Raw genomic sequence first — 15,791 nt, forward strand, 5'->3', positions numbered from 1 at the left:
TCAGGTCATGATTTCAGGGTCGTGGGATCAAGCCCCACACCAGGCTCTGCACTGGGCGTGGAGTCTGCTTAAAATTCTCTCTCTCCACCACCCCCACCCCAAGCTGTGCTTGCTCTAATAAGAAATTTAAAAAATTAAAAAACTAAAAATTGCATTCTATCATCAGGAATTACTTAGAACCATTTCATTATAAGCAATTAAGTCTGTACAATTCTGTTACAACTTTAAATATTTTCTGAATGGAGACAAGTTGGGATTCTATTCAAAGCAAACACATTCTTCTGCACAGAAGCCACAGGACATCCATGATTCCCCTGGAATGGGATGCCCAGGGGCCCCCACCTCACCTTCCCACTCCAGCCCCAGCCCTGAAGAGCGTGTTCTGAAACTGTATTAATCATTCATTTTATTAAGAATCAAAGCTTCTGATGCACGTGATAACCACCAGTAACCTCATTGAGTTGATAAAAGCCAAGAAACGGCAAAGAAACTGAACATTTCGGCTGGGCTGGGGAAGTCTCACCATGGGTAATGCACATTTCCGTCAGGCCTTCCTAAAGGCCCTTGGGAGCTCTGGAGACTCCACATCAAAAGCCACAGTCTCTTCAGTATAGAAGGAAACACTCATTTTTCTACACTCAGGCCCCAGTACTAGAAAAGGTTCTTTAAGCCAAAGAAATTTCATTTCTGTCCTGGAAACGGAATCTGCTGTCTCTGTCTTCGCAACACCCATATCCCCTTGTCTCAGAAAGATCCTTGGTCTTCCATGGGGGAGGTGGCCAGGTGCAGGCCCAGCCCAGGCTCCGCCAATCAGAGTACCACAGGCCCCCAGCTACAGTGGCTAGATCAGGGGCGGGTGGACAGTCCAGCCTGGGCTGCCAAAAGCCACCAGATGGGCCAGGGTTTCCCTAAGTCTAAAGGTGACGCCAAAGAAAGCAAAGAGCAAAGGGAAGGAGAAGGAGCAAGACAACATGGCTGGAGCCTCTGGGTCCGCTTGTGCCGGAAGCCGTTTCTGCACAACTCAGCAGCAGGTGCCAACGTGGTCATCTGTAACCTACAGCACCGAGGGCTGTGCAAGGAGCCTGAGAGCAGCCAGACACCAGATGTACTGCAAGGGTGCATCCCCTGAGCCTCCAAGCAGGCCTCAGGTAGTAGCGCAAGGATACCAACCAGACTCTCCTGGGTCACACCTGGCCTGTCACTTCAGGCTGACCGAGGAGCTGCGTCCTTCCCAGGGAGGCTCGTCACTCCCCAAAATGCAGACAGCATTGGCAACGCATCACCCTTTTTCAGAGTGGCTTATGACGGTGACCACAGAGAGAGAGCTGGATCATCATATTTGCAAGGGGCAAGCCAGGGAAGAAAATTTCTGGCAAGTCTGAAAACCCAAGCAGAATTCAAAAGACACTGGAGACTGGAAATAGGCTGAATGAAACAGCCAACAGAACAAAACTAAACAAACAAACTTCCAAGGCCAGAGTGGAGCCCCTGGAGGCAAGAAGAATTCCATCAAAATGTGCTCCAGGGGTTTGTGGAACTGGGTGGGGAAATTCCTTCCGAATCTTAAGAGTTCCCAATCCTGACAGGAGGAGGAGGCTCTCTCCGGCTTCAGGGCAGTCCAGGTGGGTCCCTGCTCAAAGCCCAGCAGGTCCCTCGGCCGCTGCACTTCGGGAACACGGAGGCGGGATACTCACCCTGTCCGTTGCGGTCTCTACCACATCCCTAAGGAGGTTTTGGCAGTGGCTTTTCAGGGATTGGGGACCCTCATCAGGCTTAAAGACCAGCTATGAGGCCAGAGCAACAATCGTCTCTCCCTACTCCCCAAAACCAGGCACAGGTCAACCAATACTGCCTGGGACAATCCAGTCAAGATCAGGAAGTATCACTGAGCGCACTGATGAGAAAATCATCCCCCCAGATGACAGCTCACACCATCTGTGCCTGGAGGCCTCCCATGACTTCATATGCACTTCATTTTTCTCTGGGTGACAGGGAGAGCCACGCGAACGGGTAGGTACTGCCGCCCCTCCTGCCGTGTTGCGCCAGGGTGGCCCACTGTTGGCCACCTTCCAGAAGCTCCTGGGGAGACTGCCCAGAACGCCCGACACACGGCACCTGGGGGGCAGCACTGAGGGCATGTGACTGACACTCCAAGCTCCCGTAGTGACATCCGAGGATCCTGAAGCGAGTGCCCGGGTGTCACCGTATGACACACATAAACAGCAGTAAGTTTGTGAAACACTTTGCAAGCCTTGATTAGTTGGCTTTCATCCTCCTCTGCGTGCAATCCATGAGTGAGGAAACATCTCCACCTTCCTACTGGGGAAAAGGGTACCACGACCATTACAAGGAGGTTCAGTCGGGGTGGATGAGACCACAGCTCACATGACCAAACTGAGCCGGCTTCCCAGAAGACAACGGTCCAGTTAGGACAATATGGACAGTGCCACATTCTTCTCCACAGTAATCATTTCAGACTAAAGAGAAAGGACTATTATGAGTCTGCATCAGCCAAGCTAGCAGTAACCCAGAGCCTAATAACCACCACTCATGCAGAGGGGAGAAGTGAAAAGGAAAAAACAAAACAAAAAAAACACCCTTTACCTTCACCAGAAAAATGGTGAGATTCAGCCAAAAAAAAAAAAAGGAATGTTCTCTTCACTAACTGAACGGAGAAATCAAATTTTACATCACCATCCAAAAAGTGGGATTTAAGAAAAACAAAGCCTGTTGCATTCAAAGGATTTGGAGGGGAAACATTTTAGACTTGACTTCCAGATGATAAAGCAGGTCAAATAAAACTGCCCCTTGCACTTTTCCTCGCTCCCTTCTAGGGGAGGAAGAGCCCCAAGGGGGGGGATCAGTTAACCTACCACCAGGAGGAGGTGAAGGACTCCCGCCCCCACACTGGGCAGTGCCAGGCCGCCCACGAGGCAGGAGGGTGTGCCGCAAAGAGCGTCCTGGGCAGCCTCTGCCAGGATCCGACAGTCCCTGGAACAAGTCAGCCTCCTGTGACTTTACGTGTTCGTGTGTTAATTTTTCCAAAAGCAGAAGTACTGAAAACACACACGAGGAATTTCATCTTTCTTTACCAACGTGCCCCGAGCATGGACTCTCCGAGAAGAGCAGCCTGTGGGTGCAGATTACACAGGTATTGAAATGCGGTCATTTTTAAAGGTCATGTGAACCGGGGGGGGGTGGGGGGCGCCTGGGTGGCTCAGTTGGTTGAGCATCTGACTCTTGGTTTTCGCTCAGGTCATGATCTCGGGGTCGTGGGACTGAGCCCCACATGGGGTTCCACATTCAGTGAAGAGTCTGCTTGTCCCTCTCCCTCCCCTTGCTTGCACACTCATGCGCGCTACTCTCAAGTAAATAAAATCTTTTAATAAATATAAATATATATGTATATATACACATACATACATATACATCACGTGAACCAGGGTCAGGAGACCTGTCCTGGTCATTCCAGCTGCACTCTCCATCTGACACAGCCACTTAGTTTCACTCTCTGATTTAGGGACAGGGTGTGTCGGGCTGTGCCTCTCTTGCAGGGTCAAGGATCGAACACCTTGACAGGCGGACCATGGTGATGCATACACATGCCATAAAGGAAAAAAGAATTCTTTATTGCTCCCCACCTCTCTTCTAGTCTTCAAAGTAGTTTCGCAAATGACCAGTCATGGACAGCATTCTTAAAAAATCATGCCAAAAAGCAAACAATGTGGTGTTGTAGATGCACAGAATCAGGAGACAGGAAACCAGGGACCTAAGTCCAGAGCTGTGACCACTCTGAGGCACCAAGCAAGCCAGTGACCAGGTTCCTTGCTTCTAAAATGATGGGGTAGACCAGTTGCTCTCCCTAAACCCTTCAATTCCCAAGACCCTCTTTGTGACCAATGGCTCAATCCCCTGCCAACTCCATGGTGTCACGGGGAGCCCAAGCTTCTGGCCAGCCCCAGCCAAAGGTCACTGACTGCAGGGCTAGAATTCTGGCCACAAGCCTAGTGGCAGATGTTTCTCTTGGTCTATGGAGGGCTCAATGGTGGGCAAAACAGTAGGGCTTCCCTTGGGCCTTTGGAAGTGTGAAACGCCACCCTCAGAACCCCTCCCTCCTCCCAGGAAGGCAGCTTGTATGTGACCCCTGGGCTAGAGAGTCCCTATTTCTAACACGCTGTGACTCGGCTACCAGAAATACCCACTAATAACAGACAGCGATGCCACCCAGGGACTGGGAACCGCAGAAAGGAGGCTTCTGACGGCTATCCACACCCAACCCACACCATAGGGCAGGCCCAGCTATGGATCACACACTTTGATCAGTACAATTTTCCAGCTTGAGACGTTTGAAAAAAATGCAGAGCTGCATGGGAAAATTTAGAATTCCCATGATTTGGGGCTTAATTTAGCCCTGGCCGGTCACTGTGATGGCAGTAAGTCCTGGGCTGTCGCCATCTCCTCAGGAGCCAGCGAGAGAGCGGAAGCAAAGCGAGGGTGAGCTAGGAGTCCCCTCGGCCAAGACCCCACAGACTTGGTTTCAGGCACAGCGGTGACCTAACACTTCTCTCAAGAGGAGCTCAAGACGCTTGCAAAGAGGAGCCATGCGGGACGGAACGGGTATTTCCACCCTTTTAAGTACAAAAGCAAAGCCAGGAGGAAAACGACTGGTTTGCTCACCTCTGCCCTTCCACGGACAGCTGTCGGGCTGTCGGGAGGTCGTATGGGACTCTCCTGGCCACGGCTGTGAAGGAACGCGGCAGATTTCTGTGGACAGCTGGGGACTTACTTCTGCAGACGTCGGAAGTGCGTGGACCCTGAAGCTGGGCCTGGGGCCCCATCCCCACCCCAAGCAGCCAGGGATCATGCAGGCCAGAGTCTCCGAGACCAGAGGACAGCCTCACCTCAGCAAAAGGAGAAAAAGGAGAGGCCAAATTATCCTAAATTTGGGCCCGGGCTACTCTGGGGGAAGGACGAGACGTTAACTCCTTCCTGCCACCGTGTGCTGGACCCTCTTCTTCAATCACTTTCCTTCTTACTGGGACAATCTGCTCCCTGTCACTTCAGAGAACCCTGTACCACAAACCGGCCCCTGCCGCACACTCTACCCGCCTGCTGCCTCTTCTGCCTGTGTTCTTCCCATGATCGTCCCTGGACGGGCTTTCTCACTTAGAGCCCACTTTCCACATCGCCTGCCCGGAACCACCAGCCTCCCTGTCTCGTCACCAGCTTCAATTCTCAGCAGAGCCCTGCTCTCTACTGGGCATTTTCTTGCTTGTGCCCCGCTTATCCCCTGTGCCCCCCTGACCCTTGTTGAGAGCAGGGTCCTGCCTATCTTCACCTCGCTCTCCTCTGTGCCTGGGACAGAGCCTGGCACAGTGAGCGCTGGCTCAACCCAGGGGCAACTAATAAGAACATTTTAAAAATTATCCCTGATCCTGTCTACTATTCAGAGACCACTGGAGTTAACACCCCAGGGGCCATTCTCCCAGTTCCCATTTCCCTTTTTGCTCACTATCACGGGCGTTCAAAACAGCTGCTCTCCCCCACTTACTCAGTGCCCACCGATAAGCTGCCTGAGGACAGGGACTTGCTGTGCCTGGAGCTTCGTGGGTGCTCACCTCACGAGAGCGGAGAGTCGCCTGAGCCCGGACCCCCACAGGGCAGCATGGGAGCTGCAGAGCAGAGACCACTCGATGCCCCCCGACAGCCTGGGCTCAGGAGCCAAGCCGGCCAGCCCCGGACAGCATGCGAGGGCTAAAACAGGGATTTCTTATTCCGACCATATGGATCTGCATCCTTCCTTTTCCGGCTGCAAGGCCTGAGGCAGACTGATGAGCTCTCCTTAGCCTCTACGTCCACACCCGTCGGCTGCAGCGAGCAGCTGCCTAGGGAGACACTGGCAAATCATCGGCGTCCAAAATATCTGCTTCCTCTCCCCGGTACCACCAAGGGGAGGACGTTAACCTGGCATGTCCCTGAGGCCAACTCAAAGAGAACTTCCAAAGCAGGAGAGGAAAGCCCGCAGAAGCCTCCAGGGGGAAAACGGGCTGGCTGGCTCTGGTCTGCCAGGGTGGCAGGTCCAGGCACCTCTTTCCTGACCACACAGACACCCCGTTAAACACGGTCACCATTCCAGCTGTTTCCCTCTGCGGCTGGCATTTCCAAGAAAGGTCTCAGATGGGCTCATTCTTTGATACCAGTAATTGCCCTAGGATAGCCTTAGAATAGCAACAGAAGGGGCGCCTGGGTGGCTCAGTCGTTGGGCGTCTGCCTTCGGCTCAGGTCATGATCCCAGGATCCTGGGATCGAGCCCCACATCGGGCTCCCTGCTCAGCGGGAAGCCTGCTTCTCCCTCTCCCTCTCCCCCTGCTTGTGTTCCCTCTCTCGCTGTGTCTCTGTCTGTCAAATAAATAAATAAAATCTTTAAAAAAAAAAAAAAAAAGAATAGCAACAGAAAAGAGAAGAGGCCCCAGCAAATACTGAGGCCTGACCATACGCACGCACGTTCTAAGACCAGACATGTGTCCTCATGAAATCTTCCTAACGGTCCTAAAGGGAGCAATTATCATCACCCTCATTCTACAGAGGGGGAAGCTGAGGCACAGAGAGGCTCGGGAACTGGCCCAAGCTACACTGCTGGCAGGGGTTAGGACCAGGATTTGATCCCAGACCTCTGGCATCTGGTCCCATTCTGGGATTCCTTCTGGCTTCACACCCATCCAGCGCCCAGTCATGACAGCGATGAATTTGTCCCTGCTGAAGCTGCAAGTCTAGCAAGGCACCCCTTGCCTACATGTGGAAGAAGCCAGAAGATGGTGGAGAAGCAATTCTTTTCCTATCTCCCCCCAACCATGTTCAGCTGGAGGTCCTCTCCCTAGCCGGCTCACCGGGCCAAGCAAGCAGAGGCAAAGATGCCGGCGCTGGAAGGGCCTCGGGACTCACCGAGGCCCAGAGCAGTTCAACGCTATACCAGGATCAGACCCTGGCCTTCCCAGCTCCTACCAGCACGGCCAGCCCAGGATAGGGATTTTAATGCTCTTCAAAGAAAGCTTCCCCTGGAAATGTGTTACGGTTCTACAGTCTGGCGATACAATGAAATCAGCCAGGAAATACCACAGAAACTCCAAAACTATTTTTTTTTTTAAATGTGCTTTAGGGGCAGGCACCTGGGTGGCTCAATCAGTTGAGCTTGACTCTTGGTCTCAGCTCTGGTCTTGATCTCGGGGTTGTGAGTTCAAGCCCCGAGTTGGGCTCCACGCTGGGCATGGAGCCTACTTAAAAGATAATAAAAAATAAATAAAATAAAATTCAAATTTAAAAATGTATTCTTTAGAACTCACATCCTTAAGAGATGATATCTCTTTGGCTATAATCATGTCTCCTACTAAATGAGTCACATCAACTTGAACAACCTAAGAAGTCTGCATTATTCCTTTGAAATTGCCGTCGCTATCTGAAATACCACTCAGAAAAGACAGGGTCACAATGCTGAAAGGTAAACTTCCTTTTTTGGTACAGAATAAAAATATTATTTCCCTCCTCCCTCCTCTGCTGGAGACATTCCCAGCGTTTTATTTACTCTGCAATACTGACTGGATATATTAGGAGGAAATGTTCCTTCTAACTCTTAAATGTCAGAGTCTGCCCCAGAAAAGGCATGAGCCAGCCCTAATGTCTTCTTGCTGTTCCTTTTGTTTGCTTCAATTTTTATTATGTACTATTGGATGCACATAAAAGAATTAAGTGCAAACCACATGTGAGGCACAAGCCAAGGAGCCCCTGTGACCCCCGCATTCTCCTCAAGGCCTAGAACATGACCGCAATGCCCACCCAGAGGGGTCCTTCCCCTCCCTACTTCCTCTGCCCCAGGCACACAGCTCGGGTTCTGGGTTCCTCCTTGCTTTTTACAAAAGAAGATCATTTTACCACAAGTGCTATAAAACCAAATAACATACAGTCTTCCATAACTTGCTTCTGTCGTTCAATACTGCGTTTCTAAGACTCATCCACATCGCTCCGCATGGTGAGCTGCGGTCTACCCACTTCATGTTCGTATTTAACAATGCACCCACTCACTTTCCCGTCAATGGACATCCAAACTATTTCCAAATTTTCGCCATCATGAATACGTCTGGAGTCTGGCCTGTGCCTGTGTCTCCTGGGACACATGTGCAGAGCTGTTCCAGAGTATGTTCCTGAGGGTAGAACAGCTCAGTTCATTTACAGGGTGTGCAAAAGTTCTCTGCATTTTTTTTTTTAATATTTTATTTATTTGACAGAGAGAGACACAGCGAGAGAGGGAACACAAGCAGGGGGAGCGGGAGAGGGAGAAGCAGGCTTCCCACCGAGCAGGGAGCCCGATGTGCGGCTCGATCCCAGGACCCCGAGATCATGACCTGAGCCAAAGGCAGACGCTTAACGACTGAGCCACCCAGGCGCCCCATGTTCTCTGCATATCTTAAAAATATTTGTGCTGCCCTAACTCGTAACATCATTTTATCGTCACAGAGCAGACATATTAATGGTTGAGTTGATACCAGGTTCAACAAGTACTCTTCACACACTCAGTGTGTAAAGAACAACACCCACAGGCCCGGGGGTGGGGGGCGGGGTGTTGTTAGAGAAGCACAAGACATGCCTTCTGGTCTGAGCTGGGGGTAGAGCAAAGGCAGATTACAAACTGGGCGCTCCAACAAGAAGATCAGGGCCAGCTGCAGGATACGTCAGGTGCATCTGAGGCAATGCTGCTGAAGAATGAGAGGCACGAGCAAGTGCATGGGGGGAGAAGGCCGTTTAGGCAGCGCACTGAGACAGCGGGCTGTGTGGGATGCAGAATTGGCTGGCGGGGGGATCTGGACTTGCCAACTATGGTTATTCATTTTCAAGATTTTGCCATATCCCCCCAATAATAATAATAGTAATAATAATAGTAATAATAATAGTGGCTAACACAGAGCACTTACTGCATGGCAGGCACGTCTTAGGAACTGTCTCATTGAATTACCCTTATACGTTTACTATTTTTCTTTAAATCCATTTACTTTTAAACTCAAATACCCACTGTAATATAATGAAATCAGGGATCACGGCTATGGCATTTTGGAAGGGGGGGGCCTTTTTGTTTCGTTTTTGAGAGAGAACTCAGAGCCTAAGAGTCACCATCTTCAAGTATACAGTTCACACTTACAATTGGGTATATTCACAGTGCTGAACTACCATGACCGCTGATTCCAGAACATGGTCATCGCCCCCGGAAGGAACCCTGTACCTGTCAGCAGTCACTACCCATGCCCCCTTCCCCTGGCCTCTGTCTAAGACGTTCTGTCTCTAGGAATTTGCCCATTCCAGATGTTCCGTATGAATGGAAATCATCCAACCTCTGGCCTTTTGTGTCTTGTTCTTTCAGCTAACATATTTTAAAGGTTCACCTGTGTTGCATTACATTATCAGTACTTCATTCCTTTTTATGGCTGAATAATTTTCCACCATATGGATATATGTTTTATTTATCTACTTCATTGGAGGACATCTGGGTTGTTTTCCCCCTTTTTTGGCTATTATGAATAGTGTTGCTGTGAACATCTGTGTCCAAGTGTTTGCACGGACGTACGTGCTCAGCTCTCCTGGGCAGGCACTGAGGAGTACACTTGCTGGTTCGCATGGTAACTCCATGTTGAACTTTCTCAACTGCCATAGTACTATGGCATTTCTAAGATAACTATTAAAATGAGTAACTTCAACTGCGTACCACTTACAATTATTTTAGGAACTACTGCTGGAGCGAAGCTAAGGAAGCTGGCTTTTGTTCTGTCTGGGAGCAGAGGAATGACGCCGTCAGAAGAGTATTTCTGGAACCCTGACCAGGCAGCGCAGGGTGAGAGGGCCAGGGTGGGGACAAGGGAGGGTGAGACAGATGGAAGACCACTTAGAGCCCCCAAGGGAGGCGATGAGGGGAACTGGGGCCTGAATGTGAGTGCAGCAGGGGAACTAAAGGGCAGGAGACCTCGGACATAAACGCAGAGCAGGAGAATCAACCCGATGGCCACATGTCTGTGCGGGGTGCGACAGGTGGGGGTGGGAGTAGCCAGGAGGACAGAGGCACCCTTAAGAGAATATAAAGGTGGGAACGGTTTACAGGTTTCAGGAGAAGGAAAGAGGCAGAACCGGCAGTTTTATTTCAAACAACCAAATGTAGCTGGAGGTGCCGGTAAACAGGCACTGGGGGGGGGGGGGGGGGGGGGGGGGGGCGGTGTGGGGGGGGGGGGGTGGGGAGGCGGTGAGTGCAGGAGAGGGGAGAGCTTCGGGAAGTGACGCTAATCAACAGGGACAGAGAAGCATCCAGAGGATGTGGCAAGAAGCATGCTTTTGGGTGCCATGAGCAGCAGCGGGTGACTGGGAGAGCCAGGCCATCTCCTAATGACACCAAGGAGTGGCTCAGACACCCTCGCGAGGGAGGCCACATGGAACTTCCCAGACCTGCTGCGTCACGGCCCATACCTCTGGGCATATGCTACTTCCTCCCCAGTCTCAGGACAAAACTGAACCCATCACCCCCGACCCCCCTTCTCCCCGGGGATCCTCTGCTGGACGATCTGCCACCTGCTGCCCGCCTGGGCTTCCGGCTTTCCCTGCACTTCTCCCTCCTTCCTCCCACGGCCTCTGGACTGCAGCTCTGGGGGCACAGAGGCCCCGACTGTCTCCACACTGCTGCCCGCCTCACAGGGCCTGGCACGGCGCCTGGCATACATCTGCCACAGGAATGAATGACTCCACAGGGCACCTGCTCATACGCTTCCCCCCCAGTCTCTGTGCTCCTCTCCATACCCCCCTCCCCACCCGCCAAGATGCTCTGACAGAATATAAAACACGACACGGCTCAGCCGAGTGGAAAGATCTCCCCGCCACTGCTCAGTCCCCTCACTGAATCTCAGTTTTCTCTGGAAAATGGAATGGCAGCCCGCGAGACACCACAAGACAGTGGGCAGGAACAGGCTGTAAGAACTGAGGCGAAAGCTTTTGCTTCCACCGGTGTCCATGCTTGTCCACATGCTTGGCAAGCCCGGGGCCCCTCGCCACCCGCCCCCAACTCAGAAGAAGAGTAAAATAGGACCAAGCGGACGGGGGGGGGGGGGGGGGGGGGGGGGGCGGGGGGGGGGGATTTCTGAGTCAATTTCACACTAAATTGAACAAGCAAAACAAACAGCAGTCTGCAAACCATGTCATTTTTTTAATTCTTAAAAGATTAAAGTAGGCTGCCAAATGTCAAAACACAAAAGCCAAAAAGAAATTAAAGCTGTTATTTTCCTTTTGGTTTTATCTCCATTAGCCAAACGCTTTTGTTCAAACAATGTTTACATTGCCATTGTCCTGATTTGTTTAGAAAAATAATAAAAGGGGGCGCTTCGAGCACGGAGGGCTGGCTGGGTGCGTACACAAATCTGCCCAGTTTCTCCTGGGCCCAGAAAACACTCCAGTTGAGAAATGTGTTGCGCCAGAGGCTGAGGAAGAACTGTTTACTTGCCTCGGAATATTCCTCGGCCACGTCAATACCACCAACCTCCTCCTCCCTTCGGCCACCCTGGGGATAACCAGGCCGTGAGAACAGGGCAGTCCTTCAGCACATTTATGCCTCGCAAGGAAAACATGAACCAGAGGCCTGGGGATGGCTTGGGGACGGCCAGGGGACAGGCACTTGGCCACCGCAGCTCTAACTGTGCCTACTATGTGCTAGAATTCTGCAGGGGAGGCATTTTATAGGTGAGAAGCAAGGGGGTGAGCAACACAGAGCACGAGTTGGGGTGGGGTCTGCGCCCCTACCGTTGAGCCACAACACCCCCTGTGAAAACTCGGGGCGAGCCCAGTCCTTCCCCCGGGCCGATTTCAGGTTAGTCCCGTGAGGCTGCCCTTCTCCTCTCCCAGAGCATCATCACACGCTCACTCCCAAGCCGCTCCTTGGAGGATCTGAGGTCTTCTCACTGACCAGCTTTCAAGGCCGACACATTTTGTTCCAGGTAGTTTCTACCCTGGAGCTCCCGCCTTACTGATGAACCCTTCCCGGCCTCACCTGTCCACACGGACTCGCTCCCCTGGGTCCCACGAATGCCCACTGCTCTTCTCTGTATTAATGAGTCTACTCGCCAAGTATTTCCAGGTCAGGTCCTTCTGCGTTTCCCCACCCCCTCTAAGGTCAGTCATGGCACCGGCCAATAAAATGTGCTAGAAGTGACATGTGGTGTTTTTCTGTCAAACACTTTAAATTTAAGCCAGTGTGTGATTCCCCAAACTCCCTTCCCAGATGGTGGTGATGGTGGAGACCTTCAAGATGGCACCTCCTCATCTCCCCGAGGGAGACGAAAACGTGTCCACACACAGACCTGTGTGCCAATGTTCACAGCAGCATTGCTTATGATGGCCGAAAAGTGGAAACAGCTTTGTCCGTCGACAGACGAATGGGTAAATAAAATGTGGTGTAGCCATAAAATGGAATATTATTCAGCCTTAAAAAGGAATGAAGTACAGATACATGCTACAATGTGACGAACTTTGAAAATACGCTGAATGAAAGGAGCCAGCCACAAAAGGTCACATACTGCATAATTCCATTGATACGAAATGTCCAGAACAGGCAAATCCACAGACAGAAAGGAGGCTGACAGTTGCCAGAGGCTGACGGAAGGGGGGGGAGGGGATGCCTGCTTAATGGGTATGAGATGTTTTGAGGAGTGATGAAATGTTATAAAATACGACTGTGCTGATGGTTGCACAACTCTGAATATACGCAAAACTACTGAACTGTATATTTCAAACAAGTGAACTTTACTGCATGGTATATATCAATAAAGCCGTTAGCAACAACAACAACAACAGCAAAACAAACAAACAGCGTGCTTCCATCAGCCTGGGCCCGTGAATGACTACAATAACCACACACACTGGACACACAGCATGAGGAGAAATAAGCCTTTGCTGTGTCAGGCCACAGACACGTGAGGGGCTGGTTCACAGCATCGAGTGGCCCATCCCCATACAGACTCAAAATGCTTCCACACTATTGTATGTTCATGTTGAAAACATGTCTGTGGTCAATTAACAAAATCCTGGAAGGAAGCCAGGGTTGTGGTTCTGACCCAATAGAGACCAGACTCTGTCCCAAGGCCACAGTCTGAACCTTTAAACACAGGAGATGGGGTTGGGAGGGAAGTACTTGAAGAATCTGGCGAGATCGAAATAATTCCTAGCCTGAGAAATTTTTACAACTCACAACACAACGAACTATCTTCCAAAAACACACAGAGCTCACAGAAATTGAGAAATAAACAACCAATAACCCCCCCAAAAACGGGAAAAGAACTGTCCACATGAAACTATAAATGGTCCTTAAACACATGACATAATCGGCTCACACTTCAGAAAAAAGCAAATCAAAACTACATTGAGCAGAAGCAGTTGGGCTCTTTTATATCAAAATAGCAAAACACCAAAAAGGAAGTTGAGAGAACCCCACTCTTTACTATCCAAGCCACACACAAGCCTTCCTGACACCCTATAACCATGTGCCTTGCACCAAGTGGAAAATAAACTCCAAGCAGCCAGTAAAAAACAAAAACAAAAACAAAAAACAAAAACAAAAACAAAACTACATGGAGATACTTTTGACACCTGCCAGATTGGCAAAAATCCAAACATCTGACTCTACCTCCTCTTGGCGAGGCTGTGGGGAAATGGGCACTCACACTTGCTGATCGAAGTACAAAATGGAACCTGCAGAGGGCAAGTTGGCAAAATCAATCAAAACCACAAACGTGTTTACCCTCTGCCTCAGCAATGTCCCCAGGGGACATGACCCTCGGGTCCACCTGCACGTGCCGGAAAGGATACACAGGTAAGGTTACTGGATGCAAGTGCATGATGCCAGAAACAACCTGAATGCCTTTACCTAGGGGATGGGACTGAAAACAAAATAAAACAAGAAAAACAGCTTTTGTTCCTCAAAAAAAAAGGAATACTACCTAGCTGAAAGATAATGACGACTCTCTCCAAGTACTGACATAGAAAAGTCTCTAAGCTACAGTGGTGGGTCAAAGAGCAAGGTGCAGAAGGGTATGTGTAGTGTGCCCTTTTCTCGAACAGAAAGGGAGAAATAAGGATATAAGTTTGTAAGTTTGTGTTTGTTTTATTTGCATTAAAAAACACTAAAAGGATATCCAAACTACTAAAAGGGGTTATCTATTAAGGAGAAGGGAGGTGGGGAACAAGGCAGATGAGATCAGAGGTGAAGGGCAAGATCTCTCAAAGGATACTTTAATATCTTTTTATTTTAGACCTATGTCAATGTGTTGCCTATTCCAAAGAACATTAAAAAAAAAAAAAAAAATGTAAGCCCTATCCTCATTAAAAAAAAAAAATCAAAGCCGTTGGTCGACAGGTCCCAGATGCCGGTGGCCTGAGCAGCACAGGAGTGAGCGTGAGCCAGGCCCTCTGTCCTTCCGCCTGTCCATCTGTTAGAGCCCCCACCACAGCCAGAAAGCTGAAGGGCAGGCTCCAGCAGCTAGCCCTGGAGCAGTCTCTGCCAGGCTCCGCAGGTTTCACACCTGGAAGGCTGCAAATGGCCCGTGGTGGCCTTTCCCAACTGTCCATAACTCTCCCCTGCACTGCCCAGAGATCCGTGCACCCCCATCCCCACCTTCCCATCCCTACTCCGCCCTCCCCCCCCAGCTCCACGCCACCCCATGCAGAGCCCTGAGAAGGTCTCTCCGATCACCAGGGGCAAAGGGAAGGGAAGGAAGAACAAGAAGCTAGGAGCCCCCCCAAACTGTGCAGCAAGTGAGTCCTCAGCACGGGCTACCAGCCAGGCAGCAGCAACAGTGCTGGGGGATGCGGATCGATCCGATACAACCCGTCTGCCAAGAGCTCACGACACCACCCATGGGGAGCAGGGAAACAGCTGATACGCTACCATGGAAGCCCAAAGGGTACAGACCAGGTGTGGACCAGGCAAGGGGGTGGTCAAGGTGGGCGAGCGGCAGGCAGAGTGCACTCCAAGCCAAACGAATGGCTCGGTCCCCAGCGTGGCAAGTGGAGAGAGGAGAGCAGTGAGAGGTGAGGCCAGAAGAGAGCACGCAGGCCGCACAGGGACGGGCCCCAGGTGCCCGTGGCAGAGACCAGGGACTCTTCCTCCAGGCACTCCGGGGCGAGGGGAGGCCCGACCTCAGGCCCTATCAGAGAGCAAGCTCACCCACAGGCAGCCCACCTCCCCACCTGCAGCCCAGCCGGGGAAAGCGGAGAACAAAAGCTGCAGGTGAGGACAGGCTTTGGCCCCCAAAGGGGTGATACTCATTTGTCTGGAAATTTCCCTGTGAAGTGACTCAGTGCTCAAAAGATGCCAAATCAACGAGGTAGTGCACTCTCTCATCTTCAACAAAAACAGAGGCAAAACCGTATTTCCATATGACCTCCCGGAAGGAGAGCAACCTGGGGCGGACCGATTTAAATGATATTTCCATGAGCCTCACAGGGCAGTTTTTTTAGAAATCTGAGAGCTCGACTCAGAAGCCAGTGGGTTACAGAATGAGGTTTTTCTTTTGAAGAGGAACATTTCCCCTTTCCAAATTTTAAATGGATTTCCTTCTTCCAATTTGAAAAAACACCACCAAAACCCTTCAGAATAGCTTTTAAATTTCTATCAAAAAGATTCCTTAAATATCCACCGGCTGGTAGTGTAATGCAGCACACAAATGCAAACCTCAGAGTGACAAGTGTGTCTGAAGCCACCCGCCACCACCAGGCCCCGG

General features: G+C 50.8%; 1 protein-coding gene across 6 annotated transcripts in view; it reads right to left on the reverse strand.

The window, feature by feature from the left end:
* The window catches only part of EPN2 (epsin 2), an 80,419-nt gene that overhangs the window by 48,906 nt on the left and 15,722 nt on the right, over positions 1-15,791 (reverse strand). Inside the window, exon 1 of one of the 6 annotated variants that reach the window (XM_032431648.1) lies at positions 4,678-6,215. The exons of the other annotated variants lie outside the window; for them this stretch is intronic. The gene's annotated coding sequence lies outside the window, so the exon portion shown is untranslated. Of the gene's footprint in view, positions 1-4,677; positions 6,216-15,791 lie in introns of those variants that run through there. 6 annotated transcript variants of the gene reach the window in all.

Source organism: Phoca vitulina, unplaced genomic scaffold (genome assembly GCF_004348235.1).
Source record: "Phoca vitulina isolate PV1807 unplaced genomic scaffold, GSC_HSeal_1.0 scaffold47, whole genome shotgun sequence".
In the NCBI taxonomy this organism is placed as follows: domain Eukaryota; kingdom Metazoa; phylum Chordata; class Mammalia; order Carnivora; family Phocidae; genus Phoca; species Phoca vitulina.